General features: G+C 43.6%; 1 long non-coding RNA gene across 2 annotated transcripts; it reads left to right on the top strand.

The window, feature by feature from the left end:
• The first annotated feature begins 398 nt into the window (after positions 1 to 398).
• On the top strand, positions 399 to 3,600 carry LOC138108645 (uncharacterized). 2 transcript variants are annotated; one of them, XR_011150041.1, is made up of 5 exons: positions 431 to 478; positions 613 to 674; positions 809 to 951; positions 2,497 to 2,539; positions 3,279 to 3,600. It is a non-coding gene; the product is annotated as an uncharacterized lncRNA (long non-coding RNA). The 2 variants fall into 2 exon arrangements; XR_011150040.1 differs by lacking the exon at positions 613 to 674 and having other exon boundaries at positions 399 to 478.
• The last annotated feature ends 9,223 nt before the right edge of the window (positions 3,601 to 12,823 follow it).

Here is a 12,823-nt window from a genome sequence, read left to right as displayed (position 1 = left end):
TGCTTACTAATGAGCGATTCCTAAGTTACAGAAATCCCTGGAGAAATGAAGAAAAATGGACATAGAAAGCTGACAACTGCTCACAAACAATCCGAGATGAAAAGAGGCTGCAGATTCACTCCTGCAATGCATTTGTGAGGGCTGCTGCTCCCCTCCCAGATGGGTAATGGAGCCGGTGAAGGGTCTAGAAAACATATCTTATGAGGAGCACCTGAGGGAGCTGGAGGTGTTCATCCTGGAGAAAAGGAGGATCACAGGGCACAGGGGACCTTATCACTTCCTGCACCTACCTGAAAGGAGGTTGTAGCCAGGTGGAGGTCGATCTCCAGGATAACAAGTGGTAGGGTAAGAGGAAATGGCCTCAAGCTGTGCTAGGGAAGGTTTAGATTGGATATTAGGAAAAATTCTTCCCAGATAGCATTGTCAAGCACTGGAATGGGCTGCCCTGGGTGGAGTAGTGGAGTCACCATTCCTGGAGGTATTTAAAAGATGTGTAGATGTAGCACTTAGGGACATGGTTTAGTGGTGGACTTGGCACTGGTTAGGTTAATTGTTGGACTTCATGATCTTAGAGGTCTTTTCTAACATAAATGATCCTCTGATTCTATGAAGGTGTTGGCAAAATTGGTTCCACGGAGTGTATCCGGCTTATTGGGAGTTCTCCTTTTGATGGCGTATGTTTGTTAAGCCTGTCTGTAATAATCCTATGATGACCTAGCACAGACCTTCGCAAACTTAAATCCACAACTGCTCTGGCATCTCACCTTTTGTTTGATTTTCCTTTCTGCTTTTCATTCTGGTTCTATAGTCAGGAGTACAAAACAAAGAGGAATTAAATTAGATTCATCTGCATCATTCCAAGTATGCTGAATTTGAAGATAATGTGTGAAGTTCCTTTTGCTGTCTGGGGTTTAATCATCAAGAGATTAGATGGAAACGAAGGTATTTGAGGTGTGTGGCTTTTTAAATTTCTTCCGTAATAATGTGAGCCTCATAAGGCTGTTGCTAATCTTGAATTACTATCTGCCTTCCTGTGGTTTGCCATGATTAACTGGAGGAAGAGAATAAAGTGGTATTTACCTTTTTTGAGCAGTTTATCAACTTGACCTGGCCAGCCCAGCACCAAAAAACAAAGGAAGAAAATTCTGGCAAGGATTAAGGATTCAGGCCACTCTTTCCCCATTGGTCTTCTGATATCTGTCTTGATTGTTGTGGTGCAAAGTGCCGGTGGGGTCCTTGAAGGTGACCAATTGCTCCAGACAAGTCCAGGCCAGGTGTCTGGCAAGGGAGATTGCTGTGGGTCAGGCTGGCTCTGATCTGCCTCTCCCAGAAGAGCCAGGACTTGCCTCCTCTGCAAGCAGTGACAGCAAAAGCACACCTTCTGGCTTTGAGCTGGGACATGGTCATCCTGGTCATCCCCATACTGTCATCCTGGAGGCACATGGCCCTTCCCCAGGGAAGCTGCTGGCCAGCAATTTTGCCTGGGAAGGAGCTCCTGCCTGGCCCAGCCATTTGCAGAACAGCCCTGCAGGAGAGGGTGGAGGAGCACCCCTGAAACCCCCTCCATCGCTGAGGTTCCTCACAATGTACGTTTGATGAAGAAGAAAGCAATGTTTCAAAAAACAATGTAATTATTTTTTTTTTTAATCCTCTTTAATTCTTGTTTTTGGAAATCCCTCAATGAGGGATCACTTTAGGGAAATTCAAATGAGAACAGTAATGGAGACATGAGCCAGTATTATTTACCTGTGATAAAACCAAGCTGGTTTGCAGGTGCTTGGGGAAATAAGAGGAAGAATTATGTATCAGAACTATATTCTTTGTTAAATTTTGAATTCCAGTGATAAACCTCTGGATGCTCATCTATAACGCCTCCTATTTTTGCTACCAGATGCTGGGGCTTGAACCTTTGACTGCATTGGTTTAACCCCTCTTTGTGCTCCTTTGTATTTCCAAGTCAGACTAACCAGGCAAACAGAACTTGGGAAATGCCAGCTGCATCCATGGTTCTTATGGGCAAGCAGCATCACCTGAACAGACAGACCTAGTATTTAATGTACTACCAAAACAAATATGCCAAGGAGTTTTGCCAGTCATCTTGATCACAGAAACTGGAAGTGAAAAAGAGCAGGTAGACTTTTACAATGCATTTTCCTGCCAAAGCAAGATTGTTCCCTGCAATATTTTCTAGTGTACTTCCCTGGCCTGTTTTAGATGACCTTGTGGGATGGGGAGAGGCAGGAGGAAGGAATCTGCTAGCTACCTCCAAAGGCTCTTTGTCTACTTTGAATAATGTAACATAGAGCAAGGGAAAATGAGTATTCAGAGAATGTAGCTACAGCACAATATTTAATGTAATTTTTGCATGTTTTTCATCTCCAACCTACTTGCTATGCCTGCCACTGTGCCAGTAACATCAGTTAGATTAAAAAAGAAAGTAACAAAAATAGTGTAAATAGTCCACCTTTTCATGATTGCTCTTCTTTCTCTTAGCAGGAGATTGTCTTGGGTGCTTTTTTCCCGTGAGGAAAAATAAATGGTAAGAGCTGCAATGATTGGCAGCAAGCCTGAGAACAGCAGATGTGAGCCTATACAGCTGGACAAATACAAAAATGCACTTTCTACCTACATTTGTATTAAAGTTGCCCCAGGGATACCCCAGTGCCTACAGGGGGGCCTTAATATTTGAACAGCCAAAGCCATCAGGCACATTTACATATATGAGAACACTTGGTATCCTTTTCAAAGTCAAAAGGAGCAACAATTAAAGCAACATAAAGGAAAATTGGCTGCGTGGTTTTTCTCTCCCATAATAGAAAGACTGAGGGTGGAGATATTAAAAAAAATTAGGCTTGACAGAGGTGAAGAATTTATGAATTAAACTGACACGTTTTCATTTAATTTACTGTTGTCTACCCATTTATTACATGGAAACCTAAAAAGGACCTGATTTTGCTTCCCAGGCTGCAGTTGCTATGTCAGATGCTAAAGTTAGGTGTTTTAGACAAGATTTTTATATTAAAGTTTCTTACGCAAAAAGAGAAAGACTTTGCTAAATAAGGAAAATTTAAAAGCCTCTTTCCTCTCTGTGGTGCTTTGCTATAGTTTTTCACTCTGGAGTTTGCTACAACATTTGCTGAGATTCATCATCAAACAATATTTGGGGCCAGGGGCATTTTTAGCTGTATCTATTAGCAAAAAAATGGATTTTCTTACACTCTATAGCCTGCTCATTATTATTTCCAGTTGCATCTACCAACAACCCTCTTGTTCCACAGGATCTCTGCACAAGGATATCCACCATCAGGGCAGAGCAGCAGGGCCTTGGGTGTCTGCCTGTGATCCCGTGGCATTCCCACCTGGGCTTGGCATTCCCATCCAGGCTATTTCCTCATGCTGGCAGCAGCAGCAATTTCAAAACACAAAATGATATGTCTAATCTGTCTGAGCAGAAAATAACAGAGAGCCCTTGAAATGGATGAGTTCCCACAGAGAGAAGTAGCCATTGAAGAACTCGTTTCTGTGAGATATAACAGAGTGAACTCTGGTTTTGTGGTTCAACATGGCAAATTTATGCTGAGAACAGGGGAATAGAGTAAGAAGATTCAAGTGTTTCAGTGCAGCAGAAAATATCAATGCTGTTACTTGTTTCTATTCTGAAACATGACAGGAGAATACAAAAGTCAGAAAATCAGTATGAAAAAAATACTGGTGTGCCTAAATGAAAATCAGTATTTGCCTTGAAAAGCTTTTGTAATTCCAAGTATTTTTGTCCAATAAGGGCAGTGAAAAATAATATTCTAAGCCTGGTATAGCCCCACAGCAACTTTCAGTTTTGCTGAGACCACTTTTTTTCATACGGCTGAACAAAAGAGAAAGATAAAGAAATCTGACAGTGCTTCCTGGGATGTTGGAGCCAACAAGATGATACTGTAGTGCTCTTCCAGCCTGCATGCTCTGGGATGCCTTCCAGAGCCCTGCAAAAGCCAGGGTACTCCACACGCTGGCATCAGGATGCTGCTTCCCCAGCACCCTGGGGTTAAGGGACTTTGCACCGTGTTTGTGCTTCTCATCCAGGGCTCAAACCTTACTGCTGGGACACCCACATCCCCATGCCCCTCTCATCTGCATGAAACCACCCTGAAATACTTTTTATTGAAATTAATTTCCATCCTTAAAGTGGACTTATAGAAATACGGGGACAGACTTTTTAGCAGGGCCTGTTGCAGTAGGAGTTGGGGTAATGGTTTTAAACTAAGAGAGGGCATGTTCAGTCTAGATACAAGGAAAAAATATTTTACAGCAAGGATGGTGAAACACTGGAATATCCACCAGAGAGCTGGTGGATGCCCCATCCCAGTAAACTTTCAAGGGCAGGTTGAATGGGGCTCTGAGCAACCTGAGCTAGTTGAAGATGTCCCTGCTTATTGCAGGGGGTTTGGCTAGATGACTTTTAAAGGTCCCTTCCAAACCAAATCAATCTGTGGTTCTTTGAAAACAGAGTGCCTCATAAAGCAGCATTTCCCATGGGATTGAGGTCTTCTGCTCAGTACCTGAAGGCACAGCCATGTGTCTCATTCAGTGCAATTTGGAGGAAGTCAGTTTAATTTTGGCACTGGCAGTGGAGCACTCTTGTATTGCTCCTGTTGGTAATTAAGAGGAAGCAAATCACAGGGGAGGACACTAAAAGTATTAATTAACAACATTTTCAATGAGAAAAAAGTTAGTAATTTTGGAAAGGTTGCTGTATGCCTGAAGAAAATACTTAAATAGGGCAATCACTCTGTTGGACATTTGACAAATGCACACTAATAAGTAAATGGGGATATTGATTATGCATTTAGATAATCACCAGATCCTCCATGCTCTTGGAGGCACATCCCAATTCTCTTGCCTCAAGCTTTGACTTCAAGTAGTGAAAAACACACCTAATTCCAAGCATGCAGACAACCACGTTCACTCAGTGGCCTGAAAAATCCATGTGTGTTTCCCATAAACTTGAGCACCCAACATGCGATCCCACAAAGCCACAGGGGCCAGTTTGTGGCAGGCACACAGGGGAGCAGATCCCCTGACTGGGGCTGCTCACCCAGTGGGATATCACAGCCAAGTGTAGAGGACTCCTGCTGGAATGGCAGGAGTCCTCCCCAGGGCAGGCTGCTTTCCAGCCTTGCCAAGCATCCTGCACTACCTTTGCCACAGCACTACCAAAACACACACTTTTTTAATAAAACCAACAGAGAGAGAGGCAGCAACTTCGCAGATAAAAAGGCTCACAGTTTCCATGGATGTTTGATCACCTTTTATCACAACACAAACCATGAGGCAATTTGCTTCAAGCAGAGGACATATTCTCTTCTCCAAGCAGACAATAATCCAATAAAAAAGCCCACTAGCAGGATCCTGGACAATGTGTGACACTGTGTTATTATCAGCATCCCATTGGTGTTCTGGCAAGGTATGGCCACACTCAGCTGATCCTCCTGACAGCGTTCAAAGGCACAGCTTATTTGAGCCACAGCAACTCGTCTGAGCTCAGATTGCCATGCAAATACCACCAGATTTTTTATATTATAATGATAGCAGGTGTCCTGTTTTATATTAAATTATATCCAGGCAACTTAGAGAAATTCAGTTATTTACTCCATGCTGGTGGTATCTAAGCAAAATTTATTCTGACAGAGGTTTTAGATACATGCCTTTATGCTGACAGAGACTGAGAAATATTAAAGAGCACTCAGTGATTTCCTAAACCAGATGTATTCCTAAAAATGCTGGACTGGGTCACTTCCATGTAAGAGTTTCAGCACTGATTAATTAAAGTACAGTTTGGCTTCAACCCTGCAAACAGTATGTTTCTGCCCTTCCACACCTGGACTCCCAAGAATGAAAAAACGGCTGCTTTTCCTTGCGATCCTGTCAGGAACAACCAGCCTTTAATGGCACATAAAATTTAATTTTTGGTAACAAAAAGATAGGTAAACAAATTACACTGGCAGGGACAGAAAGCAAAAGTAGGGACTCTGGAGTTTTTGGGGTCTTCCACTGTCTTCCTCTCCTGGCTTCTGCTAATTGTTTTTCTTTCACACTGACAATGCATTTTTCCATTGGAAAAAATGCTGCTTCTTTTGAGTCATCACTGCAGGAAATCCCCTGTTCTAGTAGGGTTCTCTCTGCCAGGCATTGGTGGCCACTGGCAGCCACCCCTTCCTCAGGGCAGGTCCTATCTCGCAGTGGTGGCATTGAAATAAAAACACAGACATCCTATTAATAGCAAAACTGTAGACAATTCCAGATGTGGAATTTGGTTTCTGAAATTACAGATCCAACCAAGCCAGTCCTGAACCAGTAAAATTCAGTTGTGTTTCTTCTGACTCATAACTGTTTTTTCAGAGAGGTCTTTAGCAAAATTTCTTCAGCAATTCCTCTGTTGTTGCCTGACTCATACTGAAACACCAAAATCATTATTAGTGAAATTGTAGCAAAGGGGGTGTGAATACGTGGCGTTTATCAGTTCAAAATGCTTTAAAAAACATATTTTGCTATGAAGCGTGCTTTGTCCAATAATTAAATACTGTCTAATTTACAAAAGCAAACAAAAATCTGTCATATAGGGCACAGAGGAAGTTTAGCACTTAGGGAAAAAAAAATAAATTTAAGGTTAATTTATTCTTCAATAAACCTTCATTTATCCTTCTGGCACATGTGTAATATTTGTGTTCAGCATCCCACCTGCTTTCAGTCTGAAGCCCCATCCATGACAGCAGGAAAGAGGATGCTCAGTGTGAAGTATGAGCTGTTCAGATGTCCCAGGATGAGCAGCAGTACAAAGTACACAACTGTGAGCCGTGACTCCTGATCATGGGAGCAGAAATACATGCAGGGGTGGGGGCAGAGGTGGCCTCACAGCCCCCCTGACAGTGCAAAGGGATGGGAGAGGAGTCAGGCTAGTTGGCAAGTCACTGAAGCCTCCATTCCTGTGGAAAAACTCCAAACCTGCTGTGGTTTGCTTCTGTCAAAGGGTGATCTGCTGCAGGAGGGTTTGTGGTATCGTGTGGGTGTCAGTCCACCACCCTCACTGTGGGTTTGCAGCATGGAAGCAACAACCCTTTGCCTGATGGAACACTGTGCCTGGGAATGGCCTGGCCCCCAGCTACAATGGGAGCCCCACTAACCCACCCTGGCCTTTGCAGTTCCATGAAGCTCAGAGGCCGGTGAAAGTGGACCTCAAAGGTGGCTTTTGGTGGGAAAAAGTGTTGCAGCAATGATTTGTTTGCTTTTTGAATTAAAACTCAAACTGTTGCTGCAAATGAATGGACTAAAAACATCCCCCCAAGTCTGGGAGCTCATATTTACCTTCTTACCAGCTCTGCAGATACTTAATTTGAATGTTGCTTCATCTCCTGTCTCCCTCATGTATCATCACTAATTAAAGTACACACTCTGCACTTACCCAAAGGAGGATGTGGGAGGCAGAAGAGGCTCAATCTCATTTGCTGCTGCTGCTGTATTGCCTCTGCAGAGCCAAATGCAGGGGAATCAGGGTCCTACTCAGAGCCTGGCAGCTGCAGCACAGACCTTTCCCTTCACTGCTCTGTGTGATGGAAATCCCCAGTGCATGAGTGGCCTTTCCAGGGGAAAGGCTTCAGTGAAAGAAGGGGCTGTAACTCCCTGGGAAGGTGGGGTGAGCCTGGTGAGGGCAGGAGCAACACCTCAATGTGGATATCCCCCCCCCCCCACCTACTTTGGAGACTGCTCAGGCCCAGCTGAGCAAGCCAGAAGAGCTGTGCCCATAGCAGCCCCATAGATCTGTGATTTGGCACCTCCATGCCCTCCAAATATTCCTACTAACTTCCAGTTCAAGTGAAATTCAAACAAAGCTTTATGCTTTATTTGGACACATCTTCCCCAGGCTGCATCACAGGGACACCCCTCTCGCGTATCCCCAAGAGCCCAGCCATCCCCAAACGTACATCCACTCGCTTCCAGCAGAAAATGAGATTGCTGACTTCTCCCCAGCTCCAGGTTCCAGACTAGAAGTCTGTGTCCTCCAGTCTCCACTGCACCCCAGCTGCACCTCACCCCCATCCCAGCCAAAATGTGGAGGTATTTTTGGCAGTGCTCAGCTCTGCAACCACACTGGTCCTCATGCTCGCAGCAGCCCCACTGGCCCCACAGTGCTACAGGTGGCATCAACCTGTAACAGGAAAAGGGAGACTTTAAAGCCTACAAAAGCCAGGGAGGGGATACAGACACTTTTAGGCTCAGAGATTATCTATGCCTCAAAAGATTCAAGAAGATGGTGTCAGAGGAGGATATGCTGAACTCAGTGTGTTTAACATTTGGACAAAGACTTTCCCTTGTCCCCATCTGAAGTTCTAGTGCCTGCTCTGCTCTACATGAGTGAAATGCGTCCATGTCCATAAAAGCTATGGAAAAGCACTGCTGAGAACCTCTACAGCTCTGAATAATTAATTCACAGAACTATAAAAAGCTACAAGGGAATGAAATTTAGAAAAATCTAGTTTTAGGATAATTATAGTTCAAACCAGAAGAGCACTTGGACCCAAGACAGATGCATTAGTAGGACAACTGAGCACAGTGGATCAAACTCAGACTTGGCAGAACTGCATCGTCTTGTAGACAGCTCCTCTCGGGGTGGATTCAGCCCAGGGAGAGAAAGCAGCCCCTACAGATAACTTGATGAAGTGAGTGGAAATCTAAAATAACCCTCTTAGTAGAGAAGGCATAAAAGAAAGGAGTACAATTGTTTCAGGTTAGCATTCATGCCCCAGGTGGAAATAGGGAGTGATATTTTCTGAAATATTTTGTTTTATGCTAGTTTAACCTGTTTCCCTTCTATCTTGCTTTCACTGCCATGTCTACTGTGTTACCACTGGTTCATAAAATCCCAGTTTGTTTGCAGACCATATCACATTTTGGCTTTTTTTTCAAAGCCCCAGATGCTGGAATTCATGTGTTGCTTGCAGACACAGACCTTCAATTTCCTAACCAGTCATATTTCTAGTCCATATTTTTCATGGCAAGTTTGAAAACATTAACCCTGAGCCCTGAGTCACCAGCAAGCAAACACAGTTTTCTTTCATTTTCCTAAGTTTAAAGCTAGTCATTACTGTGCCCAGTTAGATGTTGAATCCTTGGGACTGCCCATTTAACTCACCCCTCTCAGGCAGGGACATGTGGGATTTTTATAGTTTATGTGCTAAGACATGCAGTCAGGCTGTGTACTGGGCATGTTTTAATTGAGTGCTGGGGGAGTCAGTGTTGGGCGACTGGTTTATGGAAGACATCATGCAATCCCAGTGCCCTCAGCATCTCAGAGGGCTCCACAAGACTTTGCACAAGATCCCCCAGACCAACTCTGCCTTTGTTGTTTTCTGGTAAAAGAGCATACCCACAGAGAGGCAGGAGTTTATTGCTTTTTCTTAGTAACAGCAGTGGATCACCTGAGAATTCAGTTTTATGCAAGACAGAAGTGGCAGGCTACTGACAACAAGGAGATTATCACTACTTCAGAGGAGCTGTTTTAATGTCCAGTGTCCTGTTTGGCACAGGACCAGGCACTTCCAGTCATACTTCCAGACTGAAGACATATGTGAATTGACAGAGGGGTCTGTCCTGTGTTAGCTCCTGTTTCCACTAGCTCCCTGTTATGGCATTATTCATTAGCAGTATGAAATTATTGGGCACAGCCATAGCACACTATCAAACAAGGGCTTTTTTCATAGTGGTGAACTATGGTTTTCTAGAGGCTTCATTTATTAAGAGCATTGGCATCTTCCAAAGCAAAAGGCTCTCCTATAAGCCATTGCTATTGAGTGTTCATCAGAGGGGTATGTATTATAAGCAGATACCCTCTCCTTCATTTGCAAGTGCAGGAGCTGTTTGACACGACATGAAGCAACTGGTGAGAGGAAGCAAGCATCACTGTATCAGTCAAAAATGCATCCAGCTCTGCTGTGGGGTTCCTGCTCCAAGGGGAACAAAATCCATTTCTCTGAAACTCAGCTCTTTAGAGCTCTGAAGTGGGTAGCAGGTAAAGCATCACGTATTTTCCTTGTGTCCAAAAACATTAGGGTCAATTAAAGAGAAGAGCATCTGCTAAGGGTTCAGATGATGGAGAAATGGAGAGTATGTCTATCAGCTCATGGATAAAGCAAAGCAGGTGGGAGCTGTGGGCAGGATAAGGACAGAATGACAATTCGAAGCAATGATGACAAGATGGGGAAAAGGCCTGGGAAAAGGATGCGGTTCAGTAGAGACACGTGTGAGGTAGGCAGGAACAATCAGCTGTGCAAACACAGCCTGGGTTCAGCTGCCAAAAAAAGAGATGAGAGGGTGGTTGTGGATTGCAGAGTGAACATGAATCAACAATGTCATGTTGTTGTGCAGAACCTAGATGTTCTGGTGTGGATATAGTAGGAGAAGAATCCATACAATGGGAAATTACCCTTCCACACCAGCCAGAATGATATGCTGTGGCTCAAGGAGTGGAGCTTGCAGAGAGCCCAGCTGCTCTTCAGCAGGGGCTGAAAACACCCTGGGAGCAGAGGCTGACTGAATAGGGGTTTAGCCTAAATTTGTGAAGCCTGTAGGGAAAAATAATCCTCCATCTATGTAAAGTGTTGTCATAAATGGATTGTCTACCATAAACAGGAGGAATGAGCTTGAATTAAAGCAAGTAAAATTCGGAGCATGCATGGGAAAAAAATCCTGCAGGTAAGGACAGCAGTTAGGGAGATTGAAATTTCCATCATCCTACAAACAGGTCAGACGGGGGTGGTTAGAATTGATAAAGAGGTACAGCCTGCCTTGAGGCTGGAGAAAAAATTAAATGAGCCCTTGTGAATCTTTCTAGCCCTGTTTTTCTGTGATTTATCAGAGCATTCACAGCTGAAGTTTTCCACATTTTTACGGTTTAAAAATCTAGTTCCACTGGCCAACACAGCTGTGGAGATGCCAGGAGAAAGTAGAAGACCTCTTGTCTAAGCCCAGTGACGCCTCACCCCTTTTGGAGCAAAGCCCCCATGAAGTCACCAGCAGGCTTTGCTCTGGTCTCCTTTGGAGCTGAGAAAGGAATGCTCATGGCTTTTCTCTCCATTTTCAAGGCACTGAAATATCAACAACAAATTACAGATGGGTCAAAATAAGGGCAGTGTTTCAGTTCAGTTTCCAGGTTGTTTAACTCTCTTCCATCATTCCTCATCAGTCTCTAAGTCTCTTCAAAGTCATGGTTAAAGAAAATCCCCTCAAATTCCTGTCCTGGAAGTGCCAATGCCAAGCTGTTCACTTTTTTTGGATTCGTTCTGCTTTTGCGGCAGAAATGATTCATGAATTGAGATTCACATGGCCTTTCAGTCTCCCAGAAACTATTAGGAATATATAGGCTCAGTTCTAATTCCTTCATTTGCTATTTTTGAGGGAAGCTTCTTAATAGCATGGTGGGTTACAGGGAAGGACAAAGCACCTCAAAACGTGCTTCACCTCTTCACAGATGTGGACCTCAAAAGGACAAGGAAGAGTGATCAGAGACACAGCAAGGGAATCAAGCAAGACATTTTCATCATGAGGGTAAATAGTCAAGCATGGGATATGTTACCCAGGGAAGCAATGTTTTCTCCATCCTGGAATTTCAAAACTCAGTGAAATGAGGGAGTGGACAATCTCACCTAACTTTGAAGTTGGTCATAGTGATCAGAGTGGGACTAAGACCTAGAGGACTGTTCTATGATGCCAACAGAGGTGAACCAGAAATTTCCTGAGTGCCAGCAGAATTTCCCATACTTTTTCATACCCAGAACTTACTTTTCCCCTGTATATAAGTTGCCAGTGGTTAGGGTGTGTCTCCAGACTGCCCCAGTCACACCCAGGGCCACCAAGCAGCTGACCCAGGGCATGATGCTGAGTCTGTTCCACACCACACCACAACCCATCCCTCATCTCTTCTTGGCTCACTTCTCCTGCTGGATTCTGTCTGGAGGCCTGTTAATAAGCACAAACATCTCATTTGCTTGCTTTGTTTCATGATAATGGAATAGGTATGTGTGTCTATGTGGTCTCTAAAATAAAATTTAAAGAAAAGAAAAATTAACACTCTTTCTTTTAGTGGTGTGCCACTGCAACATGGGAGAGAACAATTTATGCTATCTTCTCTCACTTTCTTGTAGCATTTGTTGAGGTTTTAGGGCCTCAGTAAATCCACCAAATATCAGCCAGAGAAGACACACTATAGCAGTAATGGCTGTAGTCAGAATAATCTCAAAATGCACTTTGCAAATACTGAAAAGCATTCTCCCTACCTGAAAGAATAAAAAAAAAAAAAGTGAAAATCACCAGCATGTTACTCAGATCTAAATGAGCACATACTTTTACGCAGGCTTTGCTCACAACTGCACCAAACAGTTTTTGCCTTCACTGTATCTGCTGGATGTCTATCTGTGATTACAGGTCACCAGGAAGGGCAAAAGCCATTTTGACTTTCAGAGCCTGGGTGATTTGGCAAAATAGGGCTATTAGAAGATGACTGTCTTGTAACCAAGCCAATTTTAGTGTAGCTCTGGAAGCTCTACACTGATGCAACCATGACAGTATACATAAAGAAGCTACCCTGTCTTCTTGCAACACTTTTCTGCCTGTTAGCTGGACAATAAATTTTTAGGAGTATTCTATTTCTTTGCATAGATGTCAGATATCTAAAGCCAAGATGATGTTTAAAACCAGCACAGAGACTTCTTGGTTAAAGTACTGAAAATGTGACCAAAATGAACGTACCTTTACATCCACCATTGTAAAGGAATATGCA

The sequence above is a fragment of the Aphelocoma coerulescens genome, chromosome 3, assembly GCF_041296385.1.
Source record: "Aphelocoma coerulescens isolate FSJ_1873_10779 chromosome 3, UR_Acoe_1.0, whole genome shotgun sequence".
Taxonomy (NCBI): domain Eukaryota; kingdom Metazoa; phylum Chordata; class Aves; order Passeriformes; family Corvidae; genus Aphelocoma; species Aphelocoma coerulescens.
This window is presented reverse-complemented; position numbering and strand designations above follow the sequence as displayed.